The 14477-nt window shown below is 40.7% G+C and overlaps 1 pseudogene; it reads right to left on the bottom strand.

The window, feature by feature from the left end:
• Window positions 1–4317: 4317 nt before the first annotated feature.
• Window positions 4318–5209, bottom strand: LOC132527877 (cytochrome c oxidase subunit 2-like; annotated as a pseudogene).
• Window positions 5210–14477: the final 9268 nt, after the last annotated feature.

Here is a 14477-nt window from a genome sequence, read left to right as displayed (position 1 = left end):
CTTCTCCCTTTTTTTCTTGATGAGTCTGGCTAATGCTTTATCTATTTTGTTTATCTTCTCAAAGAACCAGCTTTTAGTTTTATTGATCTTTGCTATCGTTTCCTTCATTTCTTTTTCATTTATTTCTGATCTGATTTTTAGGATTTCTTTCCTTCTGCTAACTTTGGGGGGTTTTTGTTCTTCTTTCTCTAATTGCTTTAGGTGCAAGGTTAGGTTGTTTATTCGAGATGTTTCCTGTTTCTTAAGGTAGGATTGTATTGCTATAAACTTCCCTCTTAAAACTGCTTTTGCTACATCCTATAGGTTTTGGGTCATCGTGTCTCCATTTTCATTTGTTTCTAGGTATTTTTTTATTTCCTCTTTGATTTCTTCAGTGATCTACTTCGTTATTAAGTAGTGTATTGTTTAGCCTCCATGTGTTTGTATTTTTTACAGATATTTTCCTGTAATTGATATCTAGTCTCATGGCGTTGTGGTTGGAAAAGATACTTGATACAATTTCAGTTTTCTTAAATTTACTGAGGCTTGCTTTGTGACCCAAGATATGACCTATCCTGGAGAATGTTCCATGAGCACTTGAGAAAAATGTGTATTCTGTTGTTTTTGGATGGAATGTCCTAGAAATATCAATTTAGTTCATCTTGTTTAATGTATCATTTAAAGCTTGTGTTTCCTTATTTATTTTCATTTTGGATGATCTGTCCATTGGTGAAAGTGGGGCATTAAAGTCCCCTAATATAGAAAGTGTTACTGTCGATTTCCCCTTTTATGGCTGTTAGTATTTGCCTTACGTTTGAGGTGCTCCTATGTTGGGTGCATAAATATTTACAATTGTTATATCTTCTTCTTGGATCGATCCCTTGATCATTATGTAGTGTCCTTCTTTGTCTCTTCTAATAGTCTTTATTTTAAAGTCTATTTTGTCTGATATGAAATTGCTACTCCAGCTTTCTTTTGGTTTCCCTCTGCATGGAATATCTTTTTCCATCCCCTTACTTTTAGTCTGTATGTGTCTCTAGGTCTCAAGTGGGTCTCTTGTAGACAGCATATATATGGGTCTTGTTTTCGTATCCACTCAGCCAATCTGTCTCTTTCGGTGGGAGCATTTAGTCCATTTACAGTTAAGGTAATTATCGATATGTATGTTCCTATTCCCATTTTCTTAATTGTTTGGGGTTTGTTATTGTAGGTCTTTTCCTTCTCTTGTGTTTCTTGCCTGGACAAGTTCCTTTAGCATTTGTTGTAAAGCTGGTTTGGTGGTGCTGAACTCTGTCAGCTTTTGTTGTCTGTAAAGCTTTTAATTTCTCCATCAAATCTGAATGAGATCCTTGCTGGGTAGAGTAATCTTGGTTGCAGGTTTTTCTCCTTCATCACTTTCAATATGTTCTGCCCGTCCCTTCTGGCTTGCAGAGTTTCAGCTGAAAGATCAGGTATTATCCTTATGGGGATTCCCTTGTGTGTTATTTGTTGTTTTTCCCTTGGTGCTTTTAATATGTTTTCTTTGTATTTAATTTTTGACAGTTTGATTAATATGTGTCTTGACATGTTTCTCCTTGAATTTATCCTGTATGGGACTCTCTGTGCTTCCTGGACTTGATTAACTATTTCCTTTCCCATATTAGGGAAGTTTTCAACTATAATCTCTTCAAATATTTTCTCAGTCCCTTTCTTTTTCTCTTCTTCTTCTGGAACCCCTATAATTCGAATGTTGGTGCATTTAATGTTGTCCCAGAGGTCTCTGAGACTGTCCTCAGTTCTTTTCATTCTTTTTTCTTTATTCTGCTCTGCAGTAGTTATTTCCACTATTTTATCTTCTAGGTCACTTATCCGTTCTTCTGTCTCAGTTATTCTGCTATTGATCCCATCTAGAGTACTTTTAATTTCATTTATTGTGTTGTTCATCATTGTTTGTTTCATCTTTAGTTCTTCTAGGTCCTTGTTAAATGTTTCTTGCATTTTGTCTCTTCTATTTCCAAGATTTTGGATGATCTTTACTATCATTATTCTGAATTGTTTTTCAGGTAGACTGCCTATTTCATTTTCATTTTTTAGGTCTGGTGGGTTTTTATCTTGCTCCTTCATCTGCTGTGTGTTTTTCTGTCTTCTCTTTTTGCTTATCTTACTGTGTTTGAGGTCTCCTTTTTGCAGGTTGCAGGTTCGTAGTTCCCATTGTTTTTGGTGTCTGTCCCCAGTGCCTAAGGTTGGTTCAGTGGGTTGTGTAGTCTTCCTGATGGAGGGTACTAGTGCCTGTGTTCTGGTGGACGAGGCTGGATCTTGTCTTTCTGGTGGGCAGGTCCACGTCTGGTGGTGTTTTTTGGCGTGTCTGTGGACTTATTGTGATTTTAGGCAGCCTCTCTGCTAATGGGTGCGGTTGTGTTCCTGTCTTGCTAGTTGTTTGGCATGGGGTGTCCAGCACTCTGGCTTGCTGGTCGTTGAGTGAAGCTGGGTGCTGGTGTTGAGATGGAGATCTCTGGGAGATTTTCACCGTTTGATATTATGTGGAGCTGGGAGGTCTCTTGTGGACCAGTGTCCTGAAGTTGGCTCTCCCACCTCAGAGACACAGCACTGAGTCCTGGCTACAGCACCAAGAGCCTTTCATCCACACGGCTCAGAATAAAAGAGAGAAAAAGTAGAAAGAAAGAATTAGTAGAAGTAGAAAGAAAGAAAGAAGGGAGGGAGAGAGGGAGGAAGGAAGGAAGCAAGGAGGGAAGGAAGGAAAAAAAGAAAGAAGATAAAATAAAATAATATATAATAAAGTTTTTAAAATAAAAAATAATTATTAAGAAAAAAACGGATAGAACCCTAGGACAAATGATGGAAGCAAAGCTATACAGACAAAATCTCACACAGAAGCATACACATACATACTCACAAAAAGAGGAAAAGGGGGAAAAATCATAAATCTTGCTCTCAAAGTCCACCTCCTCAATTTGGGATGATTCCTTGTCTATTCATGTGTTCCTTAGATGCAGGGTACATCAAGTTGATTGTGGAGCTTTAATCCGCTGCTTCTGAGGCTGCTGGGAGAGATTTCCCTTTCTCTTCTTTGTTACCACAGCTCCCAGGGGCTCAGCTTTGCATTTGGCCCCACCTCTGAGTGTAGGTCGCCGGAGGGCGTCTGTTCTTCTCTCAGACAGGACCGGGTTAAAGGAGCCGCTGATTCGGGGGCTCTGGCTCACTCAGGCCAGGGGGAGGGAGCGGCATGGAGTGCGGGGCGCACCTGCGGCGGCAGAGGCTGGCGTGTTGTTGCAGCAGCCTGAGGTGCGCCGTGCGTTCTCCTGGGGAAGTTGTTCCTGGATCCCGGGACCCTGGCAGTGGCGGGCTGCACAGGCTCCCCAGAAGGGCGGTGTGGATAGTGACCTATGCTCGCACACAGGCTTCTTGGTGGCGGCAGCAGCAGCTTTAGCGTCTCATGCACGTCTCTGGGGTCCGCGCTTTTAGCCGTGGCTCACGCCCGTCTCTGGAGCTCCTTTTAGCAGCGCTCTTAATCCCCTCTCCTCACGCACCAGGAAACAAAGAGAGAAGAAAAAGTCTCTGGCCTCTTCGGCAGGTCCAGACTTTTCCCCGGACGCCCTCCCGGCTAGCCGTGGTGTACTAACCCCTTGCAGGTGTGTTCATGCCGCCAACCCCAGTCCTCTCCCTGCGCTCTGACGGAAGCCCGAGCCTCAGCTCCCAGCACTGCCCGCCCCGGCGGGTGAGCAGACAAGCCTCTTGGGCTGGTGAGTGCCAGTCAGCACCGATCCTCTGTGCGGGAATCTCTCCGCTTTGCCCTCCGCACCCCTGTTGCTGTGCTTTCCTTTGCGGCCCCGAAGCTCTCCCCCTCCGCCACCCGCAGTCTCCGCCCGCGAAGGGGCTTCCTAGTGTGTGGAAACGTTTCTTCCTTCACAGCTCCCTCCCACAGGTGCAGGTCCTGTCCCTATTCTTTTGTCTCTGTTTATTCTTTTTCTTTTGCCCTACCCAGGTACGTGGGGACTTTCTTGCCTTTTGGGAGGTCTGAGGTCTTCTGCCAGCGTTCAGTAGGTGTTCTGTAGGAGTTGTTCCACGTGTAGATTTATTTCTGGTGTATCTGTGGGGAGGAAGGTGATCCCCCCGTCTTACTCTTCCGCCATCTTCCCAATCCCCCCTGTTTTTGTGTTTGAGTGAGTTTTAGTTCTGAGTTTAAGTGATAAACATAGTTTGAAATGTTTTATTGAAATATAATAAATACAGCTAGAGTGATTGATGAAATAGTAATGAATCATGCTGATGTCTCTAGTTGTAGCGTATCATTAAGGGGAGGTTTAAACTCCCGTCTTTAACTTAAAAGTTTCATGCAGTTTAGCTTCTTAATGAATTTATGATATTGTTGCAGGTTAATTTCTTGAAATACTTTAGTGGAAGTAATTCTAAGATGATAGGTATGAAGGTATGATTTGCTTCACAGATTCCTGAGCACTGTCTGGCTGTGTTGATATAAGGGTTGTTTGGTTTCAGCATCCTGGAGTAGCATCCCTTTTTAGGCCCAATGAAGGGCCAGCTCATGAGTGTAAAACCTCTTTAGAAGAGGTTAATGTTCGCATTGTCACTTCTATGCGTAGAATTACTTGGTTATCTCCTTCTAACAATCGCAGTTCTCCTGGCTTTAGGTCTGAGGCAGGGATTACAGAGGAGTCAGAATTTAAAGCTTCATAATCTGTGTAGTCGTAACTCCAGTCTCATTGGTGCCCTAGAGTTTTTACAGTCAGAGAAGGATGATTGATGTAAAGAAGTCATAAGGGTGCGAAGGCAATTAAGATTGTGACGATGGCTGTTAAATTGTTCAGATTGTTTTGACTTCTTGTGCATCTCTTGTGTTTGTATGTGTTAGTTTAGTCATTAGTATGAGTGAAATAATATAAAGAACCAAAGAGCCAATGAAAATATGATGATTTGGGACTTCCGTGGTGGTCCAGTGGCTAAGACTCAGCACTCCCAATGCTGACGGCCGGGGTTCGATCCCTGGTCAGGGAACTAGATCCCGCATGCTACAACCAAGAAGTCCGCATGCCGCAGCTAATGTCCCGAATGCCGCAAGTAACATCCCGCATGCAACAACTAAGACTCGGTGCAGCCTATGTAAATAAGTAAATTTACAAAAAAGATGATTCATGTGTGATCATGGAAATGTAGGAAGCTCTTCTATCATGGGTGATGTTGCATCTTGAAAGCCTAGTTGAAAAGGATATGCCATGGAGAGGGATAGGGCTTTCACCTATAATTTAACTTGGACAAAGTTATGTATTTTTTATTAATATCTCATTTATTGAGAAAGACATAATGGTTATGGTATTGGCTTGAAACAGTATAAGAGGGTTTGGTTCCTTCCTTTCCTAGTTTTTTCTTTTCTTTTCTTTCTGGGTGAATTGGGTCTTAGTTGCAGCACACGCGATCTTTGAGGCATGTGAGATCTTTTCATTATGGTGCACGGTATGCTCAGGTTTCTCTCTAGTTGTGGCATGTGGGTTTTCTCTTCTCTAGTTGTGGTGCGCAGGCTCCAGAGCGCATGGGCTCTGTAGTCTGCGGCACACAGGCTCTCTTGTTGAGGCTCGCGAGCTAAATAGCTGTGGCTTAGTTGCCCCGGGGCATGTGGGATCTTAGTTCCCCAACGGGGATTGAACCCGCGTCCCCTGCACTGGAAGGTGGATTCTTTATCACTGGACCACCAGGGGAGTCCCCTAGTTACTTTATTTATTTATTTGGCCGTGCCATACATCATGTGGGATTTTAGTTCCCCAACCAGGGATCGAACCCGCACCCCCTGCATCGGAAGGGCAGAGTCTTGACCACTGGACTTCCAGGGAAGTCCTTTTCCTACTTATTTTAGACTGACATAAGTGGGTTCTTCAAATGTGTGATATGGTGGAGGGCAACCATGTAATCACTCTAAGTTTGCAGTGGTTACATCTACTGTTGAGACTGCTCTTTCTGATGCAAGTGCTTCTCAGATGATGAAAAGTATTAGTATGACTGCTGTAACTGAAATGCAGGAACCTATTGATGAAATGGTATTTCACGTTGTCTATGCGTCAGGGTAGTTAGTATATCATTGTGGTATTCCAGATAAACCGAGGAAATGTTGTGGGCAGAAGGTTATATTTATGCCTACAAATATAAGTACACAATGGATTTTTGCTCCTGCTGAATTGAGTGTATAAGCTGAGAATAGTGGGAATCAGTTGCACAAAGCCTCCTATGGTGGTGAAGACCGCTCCTAATGCACAGTGGAAAAGTGCAACTCCGTAGTGTGTGTCAAAAAGGACAGTATCTAGGGATGAGTTGGCTCTAACAATTCCTGTTAAACCACCTGTAAAAGGAAAAGAAATCCTAGGGCTCATAATATAGCGGGGGATCATTTGATGTTACCTCCGTGAAGAGTGGCTAATCAGCTAAATTCTTTTACTCCTGTGGGAATAGCGATAATTGAAGTAGCTGATGTAAAGTATGATCGTGTATCAGCATCTGTACCTACTGGTATAGATGGGCTCATGACCTAAAAGGTCAACAAACATATTAAAAGATGCTCAAGCTTGGTCTTCCCTGGTGGCACAGTGGTTGAGAGTCCGCCTGCCGATGCAGGGGACACAGGTTCGTGCCCCGGTCTGGGAAGACCCCACATGCCGCGGAGCGGCTGGGCCCGTGAGCCATGGCCGCTGAGCCTGCGCATCCGGAGCCTGCGCTCCGCAACAGGAGAGGCCACAACAGTGAGAGGCCCACGTACCGCAAAAAAAAAAAAAAAAAAAAAGATGCTGAAGCTCAAATGTACATGTATTTGACTGTGTTAGGGCCTCAGATGCCATAGCTGAGGTGAAGCATCCCCCAAATTTAAAAAATAATGGGAGGACTTCCCTGGTGGTCCAGTGGTTAGGACTCAGCACTTTCACTGTCGTGCCACAGGTTCAGTCCCTGGTCGGGGAACTAAGATCCCACAAGCTGCAAGGTGTGGCCAAAAAAAAAAAAAAAAAAAAAAAAAAAACTAAAGTGGGAGGGATCCTACTAGTGTGTAGAATAAGAAATAAAGTCCTGCATCAGTCATTCTGTTGGACTATATAATCGGGTAATGATAATAAGTGTTGCAACTAGTATTTCAAATACAATGTAAACTAGGATTCGTTCTATGGCAGTCATTTTTTTTTCTTCTAGGAAACATTTTATATTATTAATTTTTATTGCAGTATAGTTGCTTTACAATGTTGTGTTAGTTTCTACTGTACAGCAAAGTGAATCCGCTATAGGTATACATATATCCCCTCTTTTTTGGATTTCCTTCCCATTTAGGTCACCACAGAGCATTGAGTAGAGAGAGTTCCCTGTGCTATACAGTACATTCTCATTAGTTATCTATTTTATACATAGTATCAGTAGTATATATATGTCAATCCCAATCTCCCAATTCATCCCACCCCTCCTTCCCCCTTGGTATCCATGTTTGTTCTCTACATCTGTGTCTCTATTTCTGCTTTGCAAATAAGACAATCTATACCATTTTTCTAGATTCCACATATATGTATTAATATATATTTGTTTTTGTCTCTCTGACTTACTTCATTCTGTATGACAGTCTATAGGTACATCCACATCTCTACAAATGACCCAATTTCATTCCTTTTTACAGTTGAGTAATATTCCATTGTATATATGTACCACACCTTCTTTATCCATTCCTCTGCTGATGAACATTTAGGTTGTTTCCATGTCCTGGCTATTGTAAATAGTGCTGCAGTGAACATCGGGTGCGTGTGTCTTTTTGAATTGTTTTTCTCTGGTTATATGCCCAGTAGTGGGATTGGTGGGTCATATGGTAGTTCTGTTTTTAGTTTTTTAAGGAACCTCCATAGTGGCTGTATCAATTTACATTCCCACCAACAGTACAAAAGGGTTCCCTTTTCTCCACACCCTCTCCAGCATTTATTGCCTGTAGATTTTTTGATGGTGGCCATTTGACCGGTGTGAGGCGATACCTCATAGTTTTGATTTGCATTTCTCTAATAATTAGTGATGTTGAGCATCTTTTCATGTGTTTGTTGGCTATCTGTATGTCTTCTTTGAAGAAATGTCTATTTAGGTCTTCCACCCATTTTTTGATTGGATTGTTTGTTTTTTTGATATTGAGCTGCATGAGCTGTTTGTATATATTTGGAGATTAGTCCTTTGTCAGTTGCTTCGTTGGCAAATGTTTTCTCCCATTCTGAGGGTTGTCTTTTCATCTTGTTTATGGTTTCCTTTGCTGTGCAGAAGCTTTTAAGTTTAATTAGGTCCCATTTGTTTATTTTTGTTTTTATTTTCATTATTCTAGGAGGTGGGTCAAAAAAGATCTTGCTGTGATTTATGTCAAAGAGTGTTCTATGTTTTCCTCTAAGAGTATTATAGTGTCTGGTCTTATATTTAGGTTGTTAATCCATTTTGAGTTTATTTCTGTGTATGGTGTTAGAGAGTGTTCTAATTTCATTCTTTTACATGTAGCTGTCCAGTTTTCCCAGCACCACTTATTGAAGAGGCTGTCTTTTCTCCATTGTATATTCTTGTCACCTTTGTCATAGATTGGGTGACCATAGGTGTGTGGGTTTATCTCTGGGCTTTCTATCCTGTTCCATTGATCCATGGTTCTGTTTTTGTGCCAGTACCATACTCTCTTGATTACTGTAGCTTTGTAGTATAGTCTGAAGTTGGGCAGCCTTATTCCTCTAGCTCTGTTTTTCTTTCTCAAGATTGCTTTGGCTATTCAGGGTCTTTTGTGTTTCCATATATGGTAGTCAATGTTAAGATTAGAAATGTCATTTTACTAGTATGGTGATGTACAGTTTTTTTCTGGGTTAGGGATTCTTTGGACAGGTGGAATTGGCTGGCTAGAAGTATGAGTGGCAAAAGTTGTGTTGGTAAAGCTAATGGTGGTGCTGATAGGGAGTCAGAGAAAAAAACTAGTGAAGAGTTGAGGCTATAATCATTAAATTGGCTGAGTAGGCTTATTCAACTAATCAGAAAGCTATGGGCTATAGGTTTACTTCCTATTCTATTATTCTTTGATAATCCTGTTAGTGGTATTAATATAATTGTAAGGATAATGATTTTTGACACTGGAAAACGTTAAGATTTTGTACCTCGTCGGTGCCATGTATGTGTGATACTATTACTAATAGGGATAGTCCAAGTGCAGCTTTGTAAGCTGCAAATACTAGTAGCACAATGGGTATTCTGCTAGAGTGAAATGTGTTTAGAATTATTAGGGTTGCAAATAATTATTAGGTTGCTATAATGAATAGTGATAATATATTCCTTCTTGGCATAGTATCTAGTGAGGATATTAGGTAATATTGGTACATTAGTAATCCTACAAGAGATACTGAACATGCTATAATAATATATATATTAAAGGCACTTGATAATTATGAACTTATTCATAATCTAATGAGTTTAAGTCCTTTATTGTAGCTTAAACTAATGATCATTTTCAGTTCATTCTAGCGCTTTTTGGGTTCATTCATAGGCCAGCCTTGTTGCTAGTAGTAAGGTTAGAAACAGAGCTATAATGAGCATTGTTTTTAGGTTGTTTAGATGCTCAGGGTAAAGGTAAAAGGAGAGCAATCTCTAAGTCGAAGAGAAGAAATGTCAGAGCCACTAAGAAAACCTTTCTGGAACAGGGTAAGCGTGCCGACCATATGGGGTCAAATCCACGCTCGTAGAGACTTGTTTTTTCTGTGTAAATATTTAATGGAAGGAGTCAGAATGTGAAACATACAAGCAGTGAGGATAGTACTCTATTTGTGATTAATATCAGTATAAGATTTATTAATTTTCAGATTATACCAACAGTAATTGGTTGAAAGTCAATTAACGATTTAATACTAAAGAAGAAGATCCTCATCAATAAATAGATATGTAAAGGAATCGTCATACTATGTCTACGAAATGTCAATATCAGGCTGCAAAGTCCAAGTGGTGACTGGATGTAAAGTGAAATTTTAATTGGTGTAAGAAGCAGACGATTAGGAAAGTAGAATCAATCATTCCATGTCGGCCGTGGAATCCTGTAGCCATGAAGAAAGTTGATCCATATACCCCATCTAAATTGTAAAAGACGTTTCATACTATTCTGAGGCTTGTAGAAGTGTGAAGTAAACATGCAACGCAATTGTCATAGAAAGGGCTTGGAGCGTATGTGTTTGGTTTCCTTCTATGAGGTTGTGGCAGGCTCAGGTGATGGGTACCCCGGAGGCTAATAGGGCTGAGGTGTTGAGAAGTGGTCCTTCTAGTGGGTTTAGAGGGCAGATGCCTGGGATGGTCAGCATCTGCCTAGTTCAGGGGTGGGGTGAGGCTCAAGTGATGGAAGGCTCAGAAAAAGCTGGTAAGAAACAGGGCTTCTGAAATCATGAAAAGAATGAGTTCATATTGAAGTCCTTCTGGAACAATTTGTACAGGATGGCCTTGGAAGGTGCTTTCTTGGACGATGTCTTGTCATCACTGTTATATTGAGTATTAGTAAGCCTGGTGCTAATAATAGTACTGAATTAAACTGAAATCCTATGACAAGGCCGGATGTTATTAGGAGGGCTGGAAGAGCTCCTGTAAGGGTTCAGGGACTAGGATTTACTCTGACATGCAGGGGTTTCGTGGGTCTTTGTGTGTTGTCATATACGTAGAGACTTACTAGTAGGGTGAATATTTAAGTGTGAATTAGGGGGACAGCGAATTCGAAGATTGTGAGTAGGATAAGAATAATGACTGTTAGGACTTCCCTGGTGGTCCAGTGGTTAAGAATCCTCCTTTCAATTCAGGGGACGCAGGTTTGATCCCTGGTCGGGGAACTAAGATCTGACATGCCGAGGGGCAACTAAACCTGCGAGCTCTAGAGCCTGCATGCCGCAACTAAGACCCGATGCAGCCAAATAAATATTAAAAAAAAAAGAATAATGACTGTCATAAGGGCTGTGGTGGTGCTAATATGTAGTAGTGCTAGAGTTGCCCCTCCGATTCAATGAATTCATCAGTGACCTGCTCTAATACTGGCTGTTAATCGAATGGCTAAGGCTATTCGTTGACTAAACAGTCTCATAGTTTCAATGATGACTAGCACAGGGATAAGAGACACTGGGGTCCTTGTGGTAGAAAATAGGCCAAGGATGCTTTTGTTTTGTGGGAAAAACCAGTCATTACAGTTCCTGCTCATAGAGGGATTGCTAGACCTGAATGCATTGAGGGTTGTGTGGTGGGTATAAATGCAGGTGGTAGGGGTCTTAGTAAATTTGTTGACCCAGTAAATAGAATGAGTGATTGAAGTATTCGTATTCAGGTCTGTCCTCTGTGATTATGAATGGCCATTATTTGTTTTGATGTGCATTGGACTCGTCACTGTTGAGTAAAAATGATACGGTTGTGGCTTCGTGGGCTAGGAGTGGGGAATACAATGCTTGGGACTAGAGCAATGAAGACAGCAATAGGAAGTCCTGTTATTGTTGGGGTAATGAAAGAGGCCAATAAATTTTCATTCATTTTGTTTCTCAAAGGGTGGATTGTTTTTGCATTTGAGTTTTAATTCTGGGTTTAAGTGATAAACATAGTTTGAAATTTTTCATTGGACTATAATAAGTAGGGCTAGAATGATTGATGAAATAGTAATGAATCTTGTTTATGTCTCTGGTTGTGGCATATCATTAAGGGGAGATTTAAACTCCCATTTTCTTCTTTTTTTTTAATTTTTGGCTGCACTGGGTCTTCGTTGCTGTGCGTGGGCTTTTCTCTGGTTGTGGCAAGTGGGGCCTACTCTTCGCTGTGGTGCGCGGGCTTCTCATTGCGGTGGCTTCTCTTGTTGCAGAGCGTGGGTTCTAGGCACGTGGGCTTCAGTAGTTCTGGCACGCAGGCTCAGTAGTTGTGGCTCGCAGGCTCTAGAGCACAGGCTCAGTAGTTGTGGCGCACGGGCTTAGTGGGAACATATGTTTCTCTGTGTCAGACTTATTTCACTTAGCACAATGCCCTCATGGTCCATGCTGTCACAAAAGGCAGGATCTCCTTCTTTTTATGGTTGAATTATATAAATAAATATTCCACATTTTCTTTATCCATTTGTCTTTTAATGGATACTTAGGTTGTTTCCATATCTATCTATTGTGAATAATGCTGCAATGAACATGAGTTGCAGATATCTCTTCAAGACAGTGGTTTCATTTCCTTTGGAGTTATACTCAGAAATAGAATTGTTGGATAATATTATATATTAGTTCTACTTTTAATTTTTTGAGGAAACTCCATACTATTTTCCATAATGGTTGTACCAGTTCACATTCCCATCAACAGTGCACAAGGATTCCCTTTTCTCCACATCTTTACCAACTCTTGTTATCACTTGTCTTTTTGATAGCCATTCTAACCGGTGTGACCCATAGTGGTTCTTTAATGAATAATTTGACCACGTCCACAATAGGCTGTAATCGGCCATATGGTCCAATGATGTTTGGTCCTTTTCAAAGTTGTATATAACCTAGTACTTTTTGTTCAATTAATGTAAGGAATGCTACGGCTAGAAGAATTGCAATGAGTATTAAGATATTAATTATAAACACTGTGTTAGGGAGAGGAGTGGAACCTCTGATTATAAAGGTTTAAGTTTTATGAAGTTACCAGGCTCTGTCACCCTAACAAACCCTTTTCTTGAGTAATTAGGAATTATTATATCATTAATTTTTTGTTTTTTTTTTTTTTTGGGCTGTGCCACACGGCATGTGGGATCTTAGTTCCCTAACCAGGGATCAAACCCACGCCCCCTGCACTGGAAGCACAGTGTTAACCACTGGACCACCAGGGAAGTCCCTATATCATTAATTATTTTAAAGCATTTTAATAAAGTAGGCTTTATTTCTCTTGCCCTTTCAAACTGGGAAAAATATAGAGTAGATAGAAACCGACCTGGATGACTCCTGTCTGAACTGGGATCAAGTAGGACTTTAATCGTTGAACAAACAAATCTTTAATAGCGGTTACACAATTGGGGTGTCCTGATCCAACATCGAGGTTGTAAACCCTGTTGTCGATATGAGCTCTAGAATAGGGTTGTGCTGTTAGCCCTAGGGTTACTTGTTCTATTGATCAATTTTTTTGGATCAATAAATGATAAATTATTTTGACTAGCAGGTCTAGATTTTAATCACTCGGAGGTTGTTTTGTTCTCTGAGGTCACCCGGACCAAAATTGTTAACCCACATGAAATTTTTGTTGTCCCTTAATCGTTTATATTTTGGGTTAATTAATTAAAGCTCCATAGGGTTGTCTCATCTTATTTTGTCATTGCCACCTCTTCACGGGAAGGTCAATTTCACTGATCGAAAGTAAGTGACAATAAAACCCTCGTGTGGTCATTCATACAAGTCCTCATTTAGAGAACAAATGGTGATGTTACCTTTGCATGGTCAGGATACCTCGGTCGTTTAACAGATGTCACTGGGCAGGCAGTGCCTCTAATACTTCTTATGCTAGAGGTGATGTTTTTGGTAAATAGGTGGGGTTTGTGTTTGCAGAGTTCCTTTTACTTTTTTAAAATCTTCCTTAGGTGCATAACTGTATAAAGGTTAATGGTGTATTTGATAAATAGTGTATCGTTGGTTTTGTTTATTTACTGTTAATTATCAGTATAGCATTGGTCACTGATGTAAGCTTATGCAAGGAGAAATATTTCTTGTTACTCATTAACATTACTGCTTCTATTAATAAGTCCAGTATTAAACTAGGAGTTAATTTGTTGTTGGTATTAAGATAATTATTTTGTTGGTAATTCCATGGCAGTCCAGTGGTTAGGACTCTGCGCTTCCACTGCAAGGGGGCACGGGTTCAATCCCTGGTCGGGGAACTAAGATCCTGCAAGCCACATGGTGTGGCCAAAAAACAAAACAAAAAAAAAAGAGAGAAGATAATTATATTGTTGAGCTTGAATGCCTTCTTAATTGGTGGCTGCTTTTATATTTACTCTCTAGATAAGGTTGTATCCTGTTTCTAAAAAGCTGTACCTTTTTAGATGAACATTTAGAAATACATTAAAATTTATAGTTTTTTTGGTAATTTTTAAAGTTGAACTAAGTTTCTGGACAACCAGCTATCACCAGGCTCATTAGGCTTATCACCTCTACTTATAAATCTTCTCACTGTTTTGCTACATAGGTGAGTTTATTCTGGTAAACTGTTCGTAAGTAGCTCGTCTGGCTTTGGGATATTTAAATTCTCTTTGTTAAATATTTACTAGTTAAATCACTATGCAAGAGGTAAAAGGGATAAACTTTGCTTTTTATTACTTTTAATATTTCTTTCATCATTACCTTATGGTACTTTATAATGTCAAAAAATTTTGGGGGGACTTCCCTGGTGCTGCAGTGGTTAAGAATCTGTGTGGCAATGCAGGGGACATGGGTTTGAGCCCTGGTCCGGGAAGCTTCCACATGCCGCAGAGCAACTAAGGCCGTGCACCACAACTACTGAGCCTG

Source organism: Lagenorhynchus albirostris, chromosome 10 (assembly GCF_949774975.1).
Source record: "Lagenorhynchus albirostris chromosome 10, mLagAlb1.1, whole genome shotgun sequence".
NCBI lineage: Eukaryota > Metazoa > Chordata > Mammalia > Artiodactyla > Delphinidae > Lagenorhynchus > Lagenorhynchus albirostris.
Note: the sequence above shows the minus strand (reverse complement) of the source record. Positions and strands in the feature narration are given on the sequence as shown.